At 44.3% G+C, this 20,544-nt stretch overlaps 1 pseudogene; it reads left to right on the forward strand.

The window, feature by feature from the left end:
* The first annotated feature begins 2,613 nt into the window (after nt 1–2,613).
* LOC128062101 (arginine-fifty homeobox-like) lies at nt 2,614–13,395 on the forward strand (annotated as a pseudogene).
* The last annotated feature ends 7,149 nt before the right edge of the window (nt 13,396–20,544 follow it).

Here is a 20,544-nt window from a genome sequence, read left to right on the forward strand (position 1 = left end):
GTTTCAAAAACTCGCCCACGTTATTTAACGAGGCCCTGGACGAAGACCTCCGTGAGTATCGGGTTGAACACCCTACCGTTGTTTTATTACAATATGTTGATGACCTTATGCTGGCGGCGGCTACAGAAAAAGAGTGCCAAGAGGCAATAGGTGACCTTCTCCAAACCTTGGGGACTTTAGGTTACAGGGCCAGTGCCAAAAAGGCCCAGATTGCCAAGCAAGAGGTTACATACCTCGGTTATAAGATAAAACAGGGCCAGAGGTGGCTAACACAGGCTATGAAAAAAACCATCCTCCAGATCCCTGAGCCGGCTAACCCTAGACAAGTAAAAAAATTTCTGGGAACTGTGGGATATTGCCAGTTATGGATCTTGGGGTTTGCAGAAAAGGCCAGGCCCCTATATGAAGGGACCAAAGAAAACAAAGACTAAAAATAGACTGAGCCAATAAAAGAGGCCTTCCAAGAGCTCAGGCGAGCCTTGCTAAAAGCTCCTGCCCTTGCCCTCCCTGATCCATCTAAGCCTTTCCAATTATTTGTAGATGAAAAGCGGGGGATAAAAAAAGGGGTACTAACACAGAGATGGGGACCATGGAAGCGACCTGTAGCTTACCTTTCCAAGAGACTGAACCCAGTGGCAGCCGAATGGCCACCTTGCCTCCGTATCATCGCGGCCACCACGCTCTTAGTCCACGATGCTAATAAACTGACTTATGGACAGAGACTCTTGGTCTACACTCCTCATGCCATAGAGAGAGTTTTAAAGCAACCCCCAGGTAAATGGATTTCTAATGCCCGCTTGACGCACTACCAGGCCTTGCTACCTGACACCCCACGGATTCATTTCCAAACGCCCTGCACTCTAAATCCGGCCACTCTTTTGCCCAATCCGGAGAAAAATAGCCCCCTCCATGATTGTGATGAGATACTGGCCGGGGTAACAGCAATGCGAAAAGACTTAACCGATACTCCACTGGATAACAGTGAGCTAAAATGGTTCACAGACGGCAGCAGTTATGTAAAAGATGAACAGAGACGGGCAGGAGCCGCAGTAGTAGATGACTCTGGACAGACGATATGGGCAGAGGCCCTTCCCCCAGATACCTCAGCACAAAAGGCAGAGTTAATTGCCCTGATTCAAGCATTAGAGAGAGCCAAAGGAAAAAGAATAACTATTTTCACTGACAGTCGCTATGCTTTTGGCACGGTAGGGCCCAATATATTGGAAACGGGGGTTTTTGACAGCTGAAGGAAAAAAAATTAAAAACTTGCCTAAAATCCATAGACTTTTAGAGGCTGTACAGATGCCTCAGGCTGTGTCAATAGTACACGTACCTGGACATCAGAAGGGTGACAGCCCCACGGCACGAGGGAATTGTGCCGCAGACCTGGCAGCTCAAAAAGTAGCTGATGAAGATTTCATCACCCCTGTGTTGGCGATCGGACTTCCACCTCCAGGTATGGGAACTCTGCCCCCAACCCCTGAGTATTCATCCACAGACCTTGCTTGGATCCAAAAACACACCAACCTTCAAAAAGGTGAAGATGGATGGTACCGAGACTCAGACGGCTACTTGATACTCCCTGCTCAGCTGGGACGGCAACTATGTGAGCATTTGCACTTGTCTACTCATCTGGGGAAAAAAAAGACTCTGATGCTCTTTCAAACTGCGCGCCTGCAATTTCCCCGGCACCAGACAACTGTAAAGAACATAGTGCATGCTTGTAAGGCGTGTCAACAGATGAGGCCAGAAAAAGGACAACATGCAGGACTGAGGTATCGGGGAGAAGGACCAGGGCAACACTGGGAAACAGATTTCACCGAGGTAAGGCCTGGCAAGTATGGTTACCGGTACTTGTTAGTGTTGGTGGATACCTTCTCAGGGTGGGTGGAGGCTTTTCCTACAAAGGAAAAAACCTCGATGATAGTGGCAAAAAAAGATTTAAAAAAAAATAGTTCCCAGTTTTGGCCTGCCAGTGACCATTGGCTCTGATAATAGACCTGCTTTTGTGAGTCAAATAGTTCAGAGTCTTGCCCTAGCCCTGGGGACTAAATGAAAGTTACATTGTACATACAGTCCACAGAGCTCAGGGCAAGTAAAAAAAATGAATCAGACTCTAAAAAAAACTTTAACTAAATTGGCTATAGAGACTGGCGGGGACTGGCGGGGACTGGGTGACCCTCCTTCCCTTCACCCTCTTCCGTGCATGTAATACTCCTTATCAACTTAATCTGACCCCATTTAAAATTCTGTATGGGAGACCTCCCCCTGTATGTCCAATATTTAAAGAAAAAAAACTACCGCCTCCCACGTTGGGACAATTCCAAGAGGCCTTGATGGCCTTAAGCAAGGTGCACTCTCGTGTCTGAAAACTGCTCCGGGAAATACATGTGGGTCAAAATAAGGGAACTATTCCCTCACATGACATTGGCCCAAGAGATTGGGTATGGGTCAAAAGACACCAAACCAAGGCACTAGAACCCAAATGGAAGGGTCCTTATGTTGTTCTTCTTACCACCCCAACTGCCCTAAAGGTCGACGGTATTGGGCCTTGGGTGCATTGCAACGACGTACGCCCAGCTGCTTCAGCAGAGCAAAAAGACGCTAAAAAAAATGGAAAGCATCTCTGCACCCGTCCAACCCCCTGAGGCTAAAGCTTCAAAGGCGCCAACAGGACCAGGACAGCTCGGCTGGGCCATCTTGTGGATGACCCAGTTACTCTGCCCCGGAGCTGCCAGCGTGAACCCGCATCAACCCGTCAAAATTACCTGGAAGCTGCAAAACAGACTAACACGTGAGATGCTTAACTCCACCACCGCAATACATCCACCAAATACTTGGTGGCCAGACTTATACTTTGACCTTAAGCCGGTGGTAAATGTACCCTGGAAGAGGGGCAAGCTCCCAAATCATGCATTCTGGGCATGTCCAGGTGCGCCCAGGCATAACTAAAAGATCTGTGGGGAGATACAGGGGGGACTCTGTGCTGCCCTAAAAAAAGAGTGTTTTTTTTATGCTGATCACACAAAAATAGTTTAAAAATCTATGGCCAAAGTAAGAGAGGGACTAGCCCAACGTAAACAAGAACGTGAGGCTCAACAAAGATGGTTTGAGTCTTGGTTTCAACAATCCCCTTGGTTGACCACCCTAATCTCCACCTTGCTGGGACCCCTGCTAATACTTCTACTGATGCTTACCTTTGGCCCATGTATTATCAATAGACTTATAGCCTTTGTAAAGGAACGCATAAATACAGTACAGCTGTTCGTGCTTCGACAACAATATCAAACTGTGTCTCAGGACCGAGAAAAAGGTTCCTCTATATGATCTAAGGACAGGGGGGAATGTTAGGGACCAAACGACGGTCTCTAGGACCTGAGTCATGTTTACCAGAAAGAGACAGGATATGCGCTCATCCTGCCTGGCCAATCATGTAACGCCAGCTATTCCTGTAACTGAGACAAAGAACTGCCTGTATATAAGCCGCCATACTCCTTTGTTCAGGGCTCTTGTCGGATTCCCTTGTGTGGGATGAGACTTGGGCCCTAGCGCGCTAGAGATAAACTCCCTTCTTGTTTTTGCATTACTGTGGTGGACTTGCTCTCTCGGTCGGTTCGGAGATACGGGCTCGGAGCATAACACTCAGCAGTGGCCACAGGACTGGAAAAGGTCACTTTCATTCCAATTCCAAAGAAAGGCAATGCCATAGAATACTCAAACTACCTCACAGTTGCACTCATCTCACACGCTAGCAAAGTAACGCTCAAACTTCTCCAAGCCAGGCTTCAACAATACATGAACCGTGAACTTCCAGATGTTCAAGCTGGATTTAGAAAAGGCAGAGGAATCAGAGATCAAATTGCCAACATCCGCTGGATCATCGAAAAAGCAAGAGAGGTTCAGAAAAGCATCTACTTCTGGTTTATTGACTACACCAAAGCCTTTGACTGTGTGGATCACAATAAACTGTGGAAAATTCTGAAAGAGATGGGAATACCAGATCACCTGATCTGCCTCCTGAGAAATCTGTATGCAGGTCAAGAAGCAACAGTTAGAACTGGACATGGAACAACAGACTGTTCAAAATTGAGAAAGGAGTATGTCAAGGCTGTATATTGTCACCCTGCTTATTTAACTTATGTGCAGAGTACATCATGCGAAATGCTGGGCTGGAAGAAGCACAAGCTGGAATCAAGATTGCTGAGAGAAATATCAATAACCTCAGATACAAAGACGACACCACCCTTATGAGAAAGCAAAGAAGAATTAAAGAGCCTTTTGATGAAAGTGAAAGAGGAGAGTGAAAGAGCTGGCTTAAAGCTCAACATTCAGAAACTAAGATCATGGCATCCGATCCCATCACTTCATGGCAAATAGATGGGGAAACAATGAAAACAGTGAGAGACTATTTTCTGGGGCTCCAAAATCACTGCAGATGGTGAGTGCAGCCATGAAATTAAAAGATCCTTGCTCCTTGAAAGAAAAGCTACGACCAACTTGGACAGCATATTTAAAAGCAGAGACATTAGTTTGCCAACAAAGGTCCATCCAGTCAAAGCTATGGTTTTTTCAGTAGTCATGTATGGATGTGAGATTTACACTATGAAGAAAGCTGAGATGGGAGAGAGGTTCAAAAAGGAGAGGTATATGTATACCTATGGCTGATTCATGTTGAGGTTTGATAGAAAACTACAGAATTCTGTAAAGCAATTATCCTTCAATAAAAAAATTAATTTAAAAAAATTTTAAAAAGGAAAGAAAGCTGAGCGCTGAAGAATTGATGTTTTTGAACTGTGGTATTGGAGAAGACTCTTGAGAGTCCCTTGGACTGCAAGGAGATCCAACCAGTCCATCCTAAGGGAAATCAGTCCTGAATATTCATTGGAAGGACTGATGGTGAAGCTGAAACTCCAATACTTTGGCCACCTGATGTGTAGAGCGGACTCATTTGAAAAGACCCTGATGCTGGGAAAGATTGAAGGCAGGAGGAGAAGGGGATAACAGAGGAAGAGATGGTTGGATGGCATCACTGACTTGATGGACATGAGTTTGAGCAAGCTCTGGGAGTTGGTGAAGGTTAAGGAAGCCTGGCGTGCTGCAGTCCATGGGGTCGCAAAGAGTCGGACACAACTGAGCGACTGAACTGAATGAACTAATACTTCAATTATAAATAAATAAAATGGGGGTGATATTATTCATTGTGCCTTCTTCATAGAGTTATTTTAAGGGTAAATTGAGCACATGGTTAGTGTTCCATATACATTAGTATGTATTAGTCTTCCAAATGACCCTGTGAAGTAGGTACATCAACCCATTTTTCAGATGAGGATATGGAAGCTCATGGGCAGAAATGGCTTGCCTGATACCACACACCTCTTAAATATACAGAAAACAGATTGAAATCTCTATCATTCTCATCCCGATGCTGGACCCTTTACCATTCATGCTATCATGTTACTATAGGGTAGCCTGTCATTGTGTCCTCAGCTTTGGGAAGAAGGAAGAGGTCAAAGTCTTTTGTCTTTACAGACTTGCTGTCATTCTTCCAATGGTTTAATTTTGTCACATGCACATATACATGGGAGTTGCAGGTACAAAGAAGCCAAGTGTCAAGGTTTATATCACTCATGTCTTTATTCATCACATATTTACTAGGCCAGGCACTGAGAAGGTGCTGCGAACAAAGTCACTAACAAAACAGACTCAACCTCTGACTTCATGGAGCTCAGAGGATGCAGACACAAATTCAGTTCAGTAACATAAATTAGCTGTGCACACATACTACTGTGGCTGTAACATGTGTAACATGTAATGTAAAGCAGTGATGTTGATGCTCAGAGGGCCTGTGATAGAAAGCAGTGACAGAGAAGGCTTCTTGGAGAAGGTGATGACTGAGCTAGAGTATATCATAGTCAATAGCCACAGAAAAAGTGAGAGAAAGTCATTTCAGGTAGAAGGGATTGCCTATGTAAAGGCCCTGTGGCAGGGGGAGCATGTGAGTAAGAGGGACTGAAAGGCAACTTGTATGGCTGGAGCAGAGAATGAGGGATGCATGTTATGGGAGGCAGCTAGGGACACCACCGGGAGTCAGGCCAAGTAAGACTTGAGGCCAGAGCAGAGGCTCAGACTAATGCAACAAAGCACATCAGAGATGCCTTGGTGTATCTGCTCGTTCTTGTGAGCTTCATGAGGACAGGGACGTTGTCTATCGGTTTTCTGCTGCATCTAGACTGCTGCATGTCTAGAATGGTACCCAGAACACAGAAGATGCTCAGGGAACATTCTTGAATGAGTGCATTTATATATTCATCCCACAAATATTCACTGCTTTATGGCAGGCCCTGGCTGAGGTCCTGAATGAATGATGGACCTTGAGTAATTCTGGGTTAATGAGAAAGGCAGAGGGTCCACCAGACTGTGAATGTCCTAAGGAGAGAGACCGTGTCCTTGGTTGACTCTGCACCTTTACAAGAACAAGTCTTCACCTTCATTATGCAGATCCCCAGGACCCTGGTCTCAGACAGTCTAACCTGGAAGTTCATATGTGGACCTGGGATGCTGCGTTTTAACCAGGGCTCCTGTTGATTCTGAAGCAGGTAGTTCCCTCAGAACAGTCTTGAGAAACACTGTCATAGAACATTGCATGGCACAAAACATTACCTGTTCAATATAAAGTTGACAAATGAATAAGTGAAAGGACTGAGTCACTGACTGAAAACAACCTATAATATAATGTAATGAGATGGAACGCTGTAATAATGAAGGGACAGAGGAAGAACTACAGAATTGCTTATAGAAATGCAATCGCAAGACAGGGAAGGCTTCCAGGAGGAGGTGGTTTTGAGTTGAGCCCTGGAGACTGAGAAGACATTTTCTAGGGGGATATGACTTCGTATGTCTGAACCTCAGTTTTCTCAATTGTTCAACAGGAATAATAATAGCTTCACCAGGATGAGAGTGTAAGAATTATATGAAATTTACTTATTCATCCCATAAATATTTATGGAGCATCTACCACATGCCAGGTACCATTTTAGGCACATGTTCAGTTGCTTCAGTCATGTCTGACTCCGTGACCCCATGGACTGTAGCCTGCCAGGCTTCTCTGTCCATGGGATTTCCCAGCAAGAATACTGGAGTGAGTTGCCATTTCCTTCTCCAGGCGATCTTCCCCACCCAGAGATCGAACCTGGGTCTCCTGCATCACAGGTGGGTTCTTTACCAACTGAGCTACCAGGGATAGTGTATGCCAATTACATCTCAATAAAAATTTAAAAATAAAGACAACCATTGCTGCTCTCATGAGCCAACATCTGTCAAGTAAACAACTGCTCTTTTTGACAGATCTTTTATTTTTGTGGCTTTCCTTGCTTGGGATGATAAATCCTTGCTCTCTCAGTTGACTCCATGAAGACAAGAGAAGTTCTTCCCATCCAGAAAAATGGCTTTTGTCATTAAAAATAAAAGCAAGCAAGCAAACAAACAAGCAAATCTCCTACTTCAAGCACTTGACAAATGGAAATGTAAGGTCTGGGGCCCAAGAGCTCCCCTTGCCCTGAAGCACAGGTTCTCCTTGGGGGGTAGTGCTGCCCCCTAGAGGGAAATCTGGAAATGTTGGTAAGGGGTTAGATCATCGCTAGGTCTGGGAGAGTGCAATGCATTCATACCAATGTCCAGACACTTAATATCCATGAAAAATAAATTCATCAGAACCAACTGAGCCTGACTCTAATTCCTTTGTACATAGAAACAAAAAATATATTTTCTGCATGGTTTAGGCATACATTGAACTTTAAAGGAATATAAATACTGGATAAATTAAGCAAAGGTTATTCTTTGCTTTGTTCAGAACGTTACCAAAAGTTGTATGCCATTTCAGAAAAACAGGTCAGGGACAGCAGTGCTGTGCATGACATTTTTTTTTCTGTAGGTGACACAACGCATCTGTACAAGTTTGCCACTGTTGTTGCAGCAGTCACAGTGATTATATATAGAAGCAATTATCTGGCTATATCATTATGTTTTATTGCAGAGTCATATCCAAGCATTTACATATTGAAATATACACTGTCTTATTATAGACTGCTTTCACTTTATTCTCTGTTATAATGCTGTTAGGACATTATATTGATTTTTTGAAGTTATGTGTATATATAGATTCTATTATCTGTGAATTTCATTTCTGGATAGTAAAAAGGGGGTTATAAAATGTTCTTTTTTTCTTTTTATATAAAGGGGCATTGAATGTGACTGAGGATCAATTCATCTAAATGCTACTGCTGCTAAGTCACTTCAGTCGTGTCGGACTCTGTGCGACCCCATAGACGGCAGCCCACCAGGCTCCCCCGTCCCTGGGATTATCCAGGCAAGAACACTGGAGTGGGTTGCCAGTTCCTTCTCCAATGCATGAAAGTGGAAAGTGAAAGTGAAGTCGCTCAGTCGTGTCCGACTCTTGGCGACTCCGTGGACTGCAGCCACCAGGCTCCTCCATCCATGGGATTTTTCCAGGCAAGAGTACTAGAGTGGGGTGCCATCGCCTCCTCCGCTAAATGCTACTACTGAGCTTTAGAAAATACGCCCTGTGGGTTTCGGCACTATTATCGACCGATCTCTCCATATTTCAAGAGAAACCGGGCATCTAGGTGTTTACAAGCAAGCTTCTGATTTTTAAAGAAACAGCAACAAATTTTAAATACGTATAAACATTTAGTGAAAAGATGAGTGGTGTTAGGGATTTGGGTGAATAAAGGATGAGTGGGCAGAACACAGGTTTTTAAGGCAGGGAAACTATTCAATATAATACTAAAATGGTAGACATATGTCAGTATGTGCATGTGTGAGACGCTTAGTTGCGTCCGACTCTTTGCGACCCCATGGACTATCGCCCTCTGCCCATGGAATTCTCCAGGCAGTAGTACTAGAGTGGGTAAACATTCCCTTCTCCAGGGGATCTTTCCAACCCAGGGATTGAGCCCAGGTCTCCTGCACTGCAGGCAAATTCTTGACTGTCTGAGCCACCAGGGAAGCCCATATGTCATCATACATTTGTCAAAACCACAGAATGTACAACACCAACAGTGAACCCTGAAGTAAACTATGGCCTCTGGTTCGGTGATGTCGATCCATTCACTGTGATAAGGATATCCCTCTGGTGTGACATGTTGATTCGGGGGAAGGTTGTCCATGGGTGGGGGTGGGAGGTGTATATGGGAACTCTCTGACCTTTCCACTCAATTTTGCTGTGAATCTGAGACTCTTCTAAAAAGAGTCTTTTTTTTCTCCTTCTTCTATAAACACTGAAGTGAAGTGAAGAGAAAGTCGCTCAGTTGTGTCCAACTCTTTGCAACCCCACGGACTGTAATTCTCCAGGCCAGAATACTGGAGTGGGTAATCTTTCCCTTCTCCAGGGGATCTTCCCAACCCAGGAATCAAATTCAGGTCTCCCACATTGCAGGCGGATTCTTTACCAGCTGAGCCATAAGGGAAGCCCTCTATAAACACTATTCAGGATAATCACATCTTTTGGCTAAATATAGCCAGACTATGATCTCAAATTTTTTTTTTAAATGATGTATTTGATGGAGGAACCAAGAGAGATATGTGAGCCTCTCCAGGGTGTATGTAGTCATTTCAATTGTCAATCACTAAACATATGTATTGTGCAGTCTTACACACATTATCAGTTCATTTCACAAGAAGCATCTAAGGTAAGTAGTGTCCATGTCACAGACGAGAAAGCTGAGGCTTGGAGAAATGAACTGACTTGACTTCAAAGGTAAAACCAGAATTTCCACTGAACTCTGGAATTAATTGTACTCTGTGATTAACTATAGTAATCACTGCTCAAAGCATTTTAGGGCTCACCATTTTCCTGACCCTGTGCACAGTGCATTTCAAATATTCTCTTATGGTTACTATGGACACATTTTGAGAACTGCTGCTGCTGCTGCTGCTGCTGCTAAGTCGCTTCAGTCATGTCCGACTCTGTGCGACCCCATAGCGGGCAGCCCACCAGGCTCCGCCATCCCTGGGATTCTCCAGGCAAGAGCACTGGAGTGGGTTGCCATTTCCTTCTCCAATGCATGAAAGTGAAAAGTGAAAGTGAAGTCGCTCAGTTGTGTCTGACTCTTCGCGGCCCCATGGACTGCAGCCCACCAGGCTCTTCCATCCATGGACTTTCCCAGGCAGAATACTGGAGTGGGTGGCCATTTCCTACTCCATAAGGCATATTTTTTTTTTTCATGAGGCATATATATTTTTATCCCTGCTTTCTAGACTGTGAACCTGAGGCTCAGAGAGCAGGACCTGCACAGACCATACAACCAAAAAGCCTCAGAGTAATCTCAGAATGACTCCAGCCAGATCTAGTTGATTCCAAAGCTCATATGATCAACTACAATTTCTATATTTACTCTAAAAATATGAGCAATACTTACAGTGGGAATGGCAATCTACTCCAGTAATCTTGCCTGGAGAATCGCATGGACAGAGGAGCCTGGCGGGCTACAGTCCGTGGGGTCACGAAGAGTCAGACACGACTGAGCAACTAACACTATAGTTATATTCATTCACTGAACCCCTTCTATGACAGGGAATTCATTCATGGTCTCTACCAGAGATTGTCAATCTTGACTACACATTAAACTCACCGGAGCACTTTAGAAATTATTCATTCCAGGGTCTCCCATCATTGTTCTAGGATATGACCTGAACGTCAATATTTGTGAAAGTTCCCCATGTAATTCCAATAGTTGGCAGTAATTAGTATAATGAGTTAAAGACTTCAAAGTTGGGTGAGAATCCTGACTTTCCCTCTTGAGCCAAGTCACTTCTCTAAGACCTTTTCTCATCTGCTATGTGGACACTACTTGTCTTAGGTCTTCTGTGAAATCAAGTGTGACCTCCAGCTGATGCCCACCACCTGGCCAGGTCAATGGTTCTCAGGGTCTGTGTACTAGGATCATTTGGAGGGTCTGCTTTTCTAGTTACAGGTGTCCAGGCTCCATCCCAGAAGATTTTTTTCAGCTGGTCCATTCACCGGGTGCAGATAAAAAGCCTTCCAGGCGATTCTATATAAAGGTCAAGAACTATTGAACAAGATGTAACTGATACTCTATTTTGCTTAGGCACTAAGTGAGGCTCACAGAGAAGTGACTTATTCAAGGTCCCATACCCAACAAGCTGTGCTTTTAACCATTATTCTACACTATCCAGAAAAATTAAAACCATCTTTTCTTGCCACTAAATCCAGATTGTTGCTAGAACCTTCCTGTCAAGCCAGAGAATCATAAGATCTCAGGGTAAGCATGTCCCTTAAAGACTACCATAGTCCCACCCACCATCTGACGCTGACCTCCTTCCTTAGTGGTTACCTTATTCTACTTGGTTCCTTTGAAAACTGGGAGATCATTAGCACTTAAGCAACCCAATACGCCTTTGAACAGCTCTGACTCCTAGAGAGAGCTGCCGTACTTCCTACACAGCTGTTGAGAATTTTGAGATAGATCTGTTTGAGCTGACACAGAAAAAAAAATCTGAGATAAATTATTAAAAGCAAAAAGCAAGTTGAAGTACTATATGCCTAGGATGATCTAATTGTTATGCAAAATACAAAACCTTCTGAATGTGTATGTAATTGCATAGGGGAAAAAACCCTGGAATCGTAAGAATAAGTCAGTAACAATGGCCCACTTTAATAGGGAAAGGGAAATTTAGAGGGAGTAAGTGTGTATTTTTTCTGAATAGTAATGATATGGACCTCACAGGTTGTGGGAATAAAATGCAGAAAGAGAACTGATCCTATCATAAACACTCAATGAATGTTAACCAAATATTTTTTAGTCATAAAAAAGTTTCCAAAGGATTCAACAGTGATTATTTATGGATTTTTTTGCTTGGTTGTTTTTAATATATTTTTTCTAAAATGAGCATTTGGTTTAGGGGACAACAAGAAAGGAACAGAAATCACTTCTGTATCAACTCAGAATGCATTTGGCTGCGAGTAATGGAAAACCTAACGAACAGAGGCTTATACAAAGAAAAAATAATAAAAGGCTTATTTTTATCTCTTAACAAGATGTCCAGAAGTAGGTGGCTGCTGTTAGCTCGGTCATCAGGGATACAGGGCCACCGGGCGTGCTAGCACAGTTGCATTTTAGCCCCGTGCTCCTTGCATGGTGGCCGCTGCATTTGCAGATACCACATCCACTTTTCAAACAGAAAAGGGGAGGAGAGCTGGTGCCAGCTGCATGTTTTCCTTTTTGTTGGGAGACACACTTGTTCCCAGAAGCACTAACAGCAGATGTGTTTAGGTCTCCTGGATCTCATTCATGTCACTTCTAACTTCAAGGGAAGCTGGCAAAGTTAGGAACAAGATTGTCATGACTGGCTTCAGGTCACCATTAACTCATAGTCTAGGATTGGGTATACCAGTGCCTATTTTTTAAAGTGTGTTCTGCTATCAAGGAAGAAGGGGGTTTCGATATGGGGTATGATACACAAGTGTGTGCCGCAGCTTCCATCTGCGGAGCCTCTATTTCTCCCCCACACATCTACCACGGATCCTCCTTGTTGTTTACAAAGTTACATGCATTATTAATAACTGCACTTGTAGGCTGCTTACAGTGTGACACATAACTTATTTAAAATCTCATGGGGAAACCCAGCAGGGTCAGAGCTGGGATGTGCAGACTCCCACCTGGGGAGATGAGTAATACTACCACCCCCGGTATTTATTTATATCCAACTGAAACACAAAACTGAGGGGGTTGGGAAATAACTTGAATCCCAAGTGTGGGATTTATACACATTCAAACACCATCTGATTTGGTTCAGGAACCGGCGGTTCAAAATGAACCAGCAGCAGCAGCAGCAAGAGCAGCAATCACTGAAGCCACCGGGCCAGGTCCTTCCAGCCAAGGGTGTGCCCACAGCATCACCCAGCCCTCATTCTTTTCTCCTTGAAGTTTCAGATTCCTATAACTCCCTCTCATCTCGGCCCTTAGACCCTTTCCCCTGGGCAGGGGACTCTATGATCATGGAGATTCCTACAAGTGATGTCCAAATGCAAGATCCTCAATTGGAGAGGCTAGTGGCCTCAGTTCCTGCTCTGTACTCTGATGCATTTGACATCACCCAAATCATGGAACTGTACAGTCTTCCTGATGAGGATGACATCACCAACTCTTCCTTCTATTCTCTATATCAGTATCTCTCACCGACAAGGCCCAGGTAGAACAGAGTTCTTCTCTTCTAGTCTTTGCTGATTCAGCTGTAGGTTTATTTCCTGGGCAGACCTGCTTCAGCGTGACAAGCTGGAGCTTTGCAGTTTATAGTCCACAGGACAACCTGGAATTCCAGAACCCCTCCATTATGGTGCACTTTGGGTTTCTCTGATCCAAGTACTAATAAATATCAGACAGTATAGAAAAAGGAACAAAAAAAAAAAAAAAACACCATCTGAAAGAGAAATGGATAAGGAGGAGTAGAGAATGGGAGCCTGGTTTTAGGGAGGGATGGCTCAGGTTCTGAGAGAAATGTCACCATAAAAATAAAAACGTGACGAAACAGGGAAGACTTGACTGCAAAGTCTGCAGAGCAGAGGGAGACAGGGGGTCCAGGGGACTGGCAACAGGTAGAACATAGCCTAACCCAGATAATGGGCTGTATGTGTATGAGTGTGTGTGCCCTGGGAGAAAGGGGACTCTCAGAGTGACATGAAAGTTCAACCTAAGAGACAGTAACTTGTCTTCTCACTTCACAACACAATACTCAGCTTCTGCAGCACCGTGAGAATCAAGAGCTGCTTACAACAGAGGCTGAGGACTCTGGTTCTAGAGTCACATGACTTTGCTGCACACCCCACTTCTACCATCAACTATCTCTGTGACCTTGGTCAAGCTGCTTAACCTCTCTTTCCTCAGTTTCTTCATCTGTAAAATGGACATAATAAAAATATCTACCTTTAAACAGGGTCATGAACATTAAGCCTAGAGAGTGCCTGGGACTTGGTATGCTCTTGCTGCTGGTTAGCTGGGAGCTCAGACAGTAAAGAATTTTCCTGCCATTTGGGAAACTTGGGTTCAATCCCTGGGCTGAAAAGATCCCCTGCAGAAGGGAAAGGCTACCCACTCCAATATTCTTGCTTGGAGAATCCCATGGACACTGGAACCTGGTGGACTACAGTCCATGGGGTTGCAAAGAGTCAGGTACAACTGAGCAACTTTCACTTTTCACTGGTTAGCTAGTGGTATTGTTATGCCAAAGATCTGAGACCACCAACAACTGCATGGGGATTTCAGCATAATGAAGGCCAGCAGTGAGAAATCAGAACTGATTTGAAAGTCCACATGTAACCCTAATCAAATTCAAGTTCCCACATGGCCAAATCTGGGGCACTGTAGAATTTGGTTGCTCAGCCCAGCAACCAAAAGTATGTTAGTCTGTTGTTTTTTTTTAATATTTTGGGCACCATTAAAGAGGTATCATGACCCCTTTGCCTTACATGTCAACTCTCCTCCTTTCCTTATCAGCACATTTCTCGCTCCCAATTCTCCCCTCAAAACCTCCAACCTCCACTACCACGCATGCCTCACAAGGCCTCCCTCTCTCACAGAACTCTGTTCTCTCTCGTCTCTGACAAGTCCATCGAGGTCTTTTTGGACAAAACCCCACCATCTCTTCTCTGGTTCTTTATCCAGGGATTAGCACATACTGCATTTGAGTCTGAGGCAGGGAGACAGGAAATAATACTAAATGGGTAATGCCAGAAATCATTCCCACAAAATGAAGGATGGGAAAAACACTATGGCTAGTCATTTGGTCTCTGCTTTTTATGCAAGGGTGCTTTTCCTTTGTTAATATGGTCATTTGACAGATATTCATTTGTGCTGGGCACAGTTCTTGTCTTGGGCATAGGAGGATGGTAATATGTGGTCTCTGCTCTTAGGAGCTCACTGTCATCTCCTCTTACCTCAGCCACTTGCCAGCACAGGGGATGCCTCAGGTTGCCCAGTACCTGAGCCAGAAGCAGATGCTTAGCCCCCCAGAAAGTCCTCCTAATCCAGCCTGATGACTATTTCCAGCCTTTCCACAACACTCTCAGGAAATGAAGACGCAGAGTTGACAGTGGTCTTGGCAGAGCCAGAGAGAGATCCCAACACATTTATCACCAGCCGGAGAGCTGCTGTTCAGCCTCACTGACCTGTAAAATTCACACTAAACTCAGATCTGGCTCTTCAGCTTCTGAATTTGATTTAGACCTGAGTAAAGGCCCCTAAGGCTTGATGCTGACAAATCACCATTAAATCGGGACTGATCTGCTTAATGTGGATGTCTGAAGGATGCTAGTGGGAAGAACCAGACTTGTCTCATCTACTAGGCACAAGGGACCACAAGCTTCCCCAAATCCCCCCTCAACTGGCACTGTTCCCTCATAACGCTCTTCACATTTTAAATTATCAAAACAAAATCTGCCTCTTATGATGGAGTAATGGGTTCCAGTTCCAGGAGGGCAGGGACTATATCCGACCATATCCAACCCATTCATCACAGGGTTCTTTCACATATCAAGCTGACCTTTCCCAAGGACACCTGAGTCCTTGCTCCTCCCATCAAATTTTTATATCCCTGTGGGTCTGCATGCTTCTGGGAGATAGCTACATCCATGTTAAATTGCTTTGATAAAGTTGATTGTGAGCCTTAGATTGCTCAGCTTTTCTGGAAGTTATGTGAAGGTTTTGAACTGAAATCTGTCTTAGCACTAACCTAATCCTCAGGAGGACCAGCTTCTACTTCTTCAGGGTCACCCTAAAATATTTGGAATCCTTATATCTTAGAAGAATGATTCATAACTGTTCAAAGGGAAGAGGTGGCACAGACCCTTTTAAGAACATGACGAAAGCTCTAGACTCCTCTATCTGGGAGAAAACACCTTTGCACAAAATGTTAAATACAATATCAGGAACGTTGTAGACACCTCTCAAAAATTCATTTTGAGATTAGGTTAAAACCCAGGAATGAGAACATCAGAACTGGGAGAAATCTTAGAAATTATCTAGCTGAGCTGGTCCACTGAACAATAATGTTAACAACAACAATGATCATGATTATAAAGGCTATCATCTATCAAGTATAGTACTTACTATGTACTAGGCACTCTGCTGAGACTTTATATACATCGTGTCTTAAAGTGCTTACAATAATCCATCCTGCTAGGTATTATTTCATCCCCACATCTTAAATGAGGCACCTGAGTCTCCTGGAGTCTAAGCCACTTGCCTGTGGATAGGGAATAACTGAGTAGCAGAAAGCCCACTGACTCCTAGATCCAGGCTCAAAACCACTGTGTATTAGTACCTGCCATTCATAGTTCTTGTTGTCACCCTTGGTGACAAGTAATAGGAACCCGCTGAAGCTAGCTTAAGCACAAAGGGGGGTTGTTGTAAGGAAGGATATCAAGTGTCTTACAGAATCCATAAGCAAGGGATTAGATGGACTGCAGGATTCACCTGGAACTAGACATTGGTTTACTATCAGTTCAGTTCAGTTTAGTCACTCAGTCGTGTCCGACTCTTTGCAACCCCATGAATCACAGCACGCCAGGCCTCCCTGTCCATCACCAACTCCCAGAGTTCACTCAAACTCATGTCCATTAAGTCGGTGATGCCATCCAGCCATCTCATCCTCTGTCGTCCCCTTTTCCTCCTGCCCTCAATCCCTCCCAGCATCAGAGTCTTTTCCAATGAGTCAACTCTTTGCATGAGGTGGCCAAAGTACTGGTGTTTCAGCTTTAGCATCATTCCTTCCAAAGAACACTGATCTCCTTTAGGATGGACTGTTTGGATCTCCTTGCAATCCATGGGACTCTCAAGAGTCTTCTCCAACACCACAGTTCAAAAGATAACCACAAGCATTAATATAGTAGTTATCTCAAGTGAGAGAGCAATGTAAAGTGGAGTGGGGCAAATGGAGCTTATAAAATAAAGGCAATGTTCTCTTAAGAAAAAAAAAGCATCAATTCTTCGGCACTTAGCTTTCTTCACAGTCCAACTCTCACATCCATACATGACTACTGAAAAAACCATAGCCTTGACTAGATGGACCTTTGTTGGCAAAGTAATGTCTCTGCTTTTCAATATGCTCTCTAGGTTGGTCATAACTTTCCTTCCAAGGAATAAGCATCTTTTAATTTCATGGCTGCAGTCACCATCTGCAGTGATTTTGGAGCCCCCCAAAATAAAGTCTGACACTGTTTCCACTGTTTCCCCATCTATTTCCCATGAAGTGATGGGACCAGATGCCATGATCTTAGTTTTCTGAATGTTGAGATTTAGGCAACTTTTTCACTCTCCTCTGTCACTTTCATCAAGAGGCTTTTTAGTTCCTCTTCACTTTCTGCCATAAGGGTGGTGTCATCTGCATATCTGAGGTGATTGATATTTCTCCCAGCAAGCTTGATTCCAGCTTGTGCTTCCTCCAGCCCAGCATTTCTCATGATGTACTCTGCATAGAAGTTAAATAAGCAGGGTGACAGTATACAGCCTTGACGTACTCCTTTTCCTATTTGGAACCAGTCTGTTGTTCCATGTCCAGTTCTAACTGTTGCTTCCTGACCTGCATATAGGTTTCTCAAGAGGTAGGTCAGGTGGTCTGGTATTCCCATCTCTTTCAGAACTTTCCACAGTTTATTGTGATCCACACAGTCAAAGGCTTTGGCGTAGTCAATAAAGCAGAAATAGATGTTTTTCTGGAACTCTCTTGCTTTTTTGATGATCCAGCAGATGTTGGCAATTTGATCTCTGGTTCCTCTACCTTTTCTAAAACCAGCTTGAACATCTGGAAATTCACGGTTCATGTATTGCTGAAGCCTGGCTTGGAGAATTTTGAGCATTACTTTACTAGCATGTGAGAAAATCCCATGGACCGAGGAGCCTGGTGGGCTACAATCCATGGGGTCGCAAAGAGTCGGACGCGACTGAGTGACTTCATTTCATATTATTACATTGAACAATTAACTGGTTTACTATAGGAACTGAAAAAAGCAATCCATCTATTATGGACAGAATTATTCATATAATGAAGCCCTAATCACCAATGTAACTGTATTTGCACCTAAAAGAAAGTGATAAAGGTTGAAAGAAGTCATAAAGATTGAATCCTAATCCAATAGGGCCGATGCCCCTATATAAACAGGAAGAGACACAGCAAGAAGGCAATCCTCTGCAAGCCGAGAGGAGTGCCCTCACCAGGAACCAAAGCTTGCCAGAACCTTGATCTTGGACTTTCCACCTCAAGAACTCTGAGAAAATAAATGTCTATTGTTTAAGCCACCCAATGTATGTTATTTGTGGCTTCCTTGCTGAGCTTAGTCGCTCAGTTGTATCTGACTCTTGGCGACACCAGGGACTAAAGCCTGCCAGGCTCCTCTAGCCATGGGGATTCCAGGCAAGAATACTGGAGTGGGTTGCATGCCCTCCTCCAAGAGATCTTCCCAACCCGGGGATCGAATCCAGGTCTCCCACATTACAGGCAGATTCTTTACCATGTGAGCCACCAGGAAAGCCCAAGAATACTGGAGTGGGTAGCCTATCCCTTCTCCAGGGGATCTTCCCAACCCAGGGATCACACCAGGGTCTCCCACATTACAGGCAGATTCTTTACCAGCTAAGCTACCAGGGAAGCCCTTGGGCTTCCTTAGTGATTTTTCAACACTGCACACTTTTACAGTCCAAACTAAACACATGTATGGGCTATTTCTAGACCGAGGGCAGCCCGCTTGTGGGCTGTGTTTACAAAGCCCTATAGAATCCAGTAGGAGGGAGGGAGGGGAGCAGAAAGAGAACTTCCTATGGACTCAACAGACCCAAGTTCAAATCCTGGGTCCAACGCTCACTGTGCTACTTACCAGGTTACTTAACCTCACTGATCATGGTGAGCTAATCTCTTAAACCTATTGTTTCCAACATTTTGCCAGTACAAACAATGGTGTTATAAATCATGCTGTACATGCCATTTTGTATTTTACTAGTCTGCCTGGAGGATAAATTCCTAAAGCAGAGATTGCCAAATGTCACAGGTTATATTCTCTGGAACAGATGCTGAGATGGAGTTTGGGTTGAAAAATGTTTATTAGAAACATATGTCAACATGAAACCTTGTACGTAAATGTTCATAGCCACGTTATCCATAACAGCCAAAAAAGTGGAAACAACTCAAATGTCCATCAGCTAATGAACGGATGGATGAGAAGTGTCATATCCATACAGTAGAATAGCATTCGACAATAAAAGGGATGAACTAGAGGCACGCTGCAGCACACATGAACAACGCAAATAGCATGCTAAGTAGAATGAGCCAGACCCAAAAGACCATGCATTAGATGACGTCATTCATCTGAAATGCCCAGAACAGGCGAGTCTTTAGAGATGAAAAGTGTATCAGTGCTTGCCTGGGGCTGGAAGTTCTGGGGGAAATGAGGAATGAAAGCCAAAGAGTACAGGGTTTCTTTTCAGGGTGATAAAATTCATAGTTATGAATATACTCAAAACTTGACCTCTGAAAGTTAACTGTCCACTTGAAATGGGTGAATAGTATTTCAATAAAGTTGTCCCCTGGCCTCCCTGGTGGCTCAGATGGTAAAGAATCTGCCTGCAATGTGGGAGACCTGGGTTCGATCCCTGGGTTAGGAAGATCACCTGGAGGAGGGCATGGCAACCCACTTCACTATTCTAGCCTGGAAAATCCCCAGGGACAGGGGAGCCTGGTGGGCTACAGTCAATGGAGTTGCAAAGAGTCAGACATGGCTGAGTGACTAAGCACACGCACACAAAGTTGTCCCCAGTATGTGGAAGGGAGGGGGAAGGAAACAGAACTGGGCAGACAAAAGTCTAAACCATAGTGCAGGTCCAGGGCAGTCAGCCAAGCAAGCAGAGAACGGCTGAGCCAAGACAGCCACACCTTTCCAGCCATCTCGTTCAGCCAGGATGTTGACTGCTCTAGAAGGCACGGCCTTGGCTGGGTGAGGTTGCTCTCGGCGGCTGAAGGCTGGAAGCCACCTGCTGACCACGTTCCCCACAGCACAGCAGGAAACCCTGCCCTGAAGCGGGGATCTGGGAAGCCCATCTCCAGGTCTACCTCACCAACTTGAAAGGCAAGTTTAATAAATCTTGATAGATATGGCCACACTACATGATTGTCGCTGTTACCACTGTCATCCAATAATTCCCCCACCACTGGAAATATTTTTATGTCTGGCAGGTGGGATCCTATTGGACAATAACAAGGGATACCTTTTAGAAGTCCACTCCAAGGAATATTCAAACTGCCATATGAGAGATTTTTCATTTTCTCCTGTGATGACTGGTTCTGTTGTTTTCCAAAGAGAGCTGACATAATGTAAAGCTATGTTTTAGAATACTCATTCTAGCGACAGTGTGCAAGATGGATTGGAAGGGGAGACTCAGAAGACAGGGAGACTAATTAGTTGATTATTGAAACCACCCAGCCATGAGGTGGGGTGGGTGGGTGGCTGGTTGCCATAGAAAG

This window comes from Budorcas taxicolor, chromosome 17 (assembly GCF_023091745.1).
Source record: "Budorcas taxicolor isolate Tak-1 chromosome 17, Takin1.1, whole genome shotgun sequence".
NCBI classification, from domain to species: Eukaryota; Metazoa; Chordata; class Mammalia; order Artiodactyla; family Bovidae; genus Budorcas; species Budorcas taxicolor.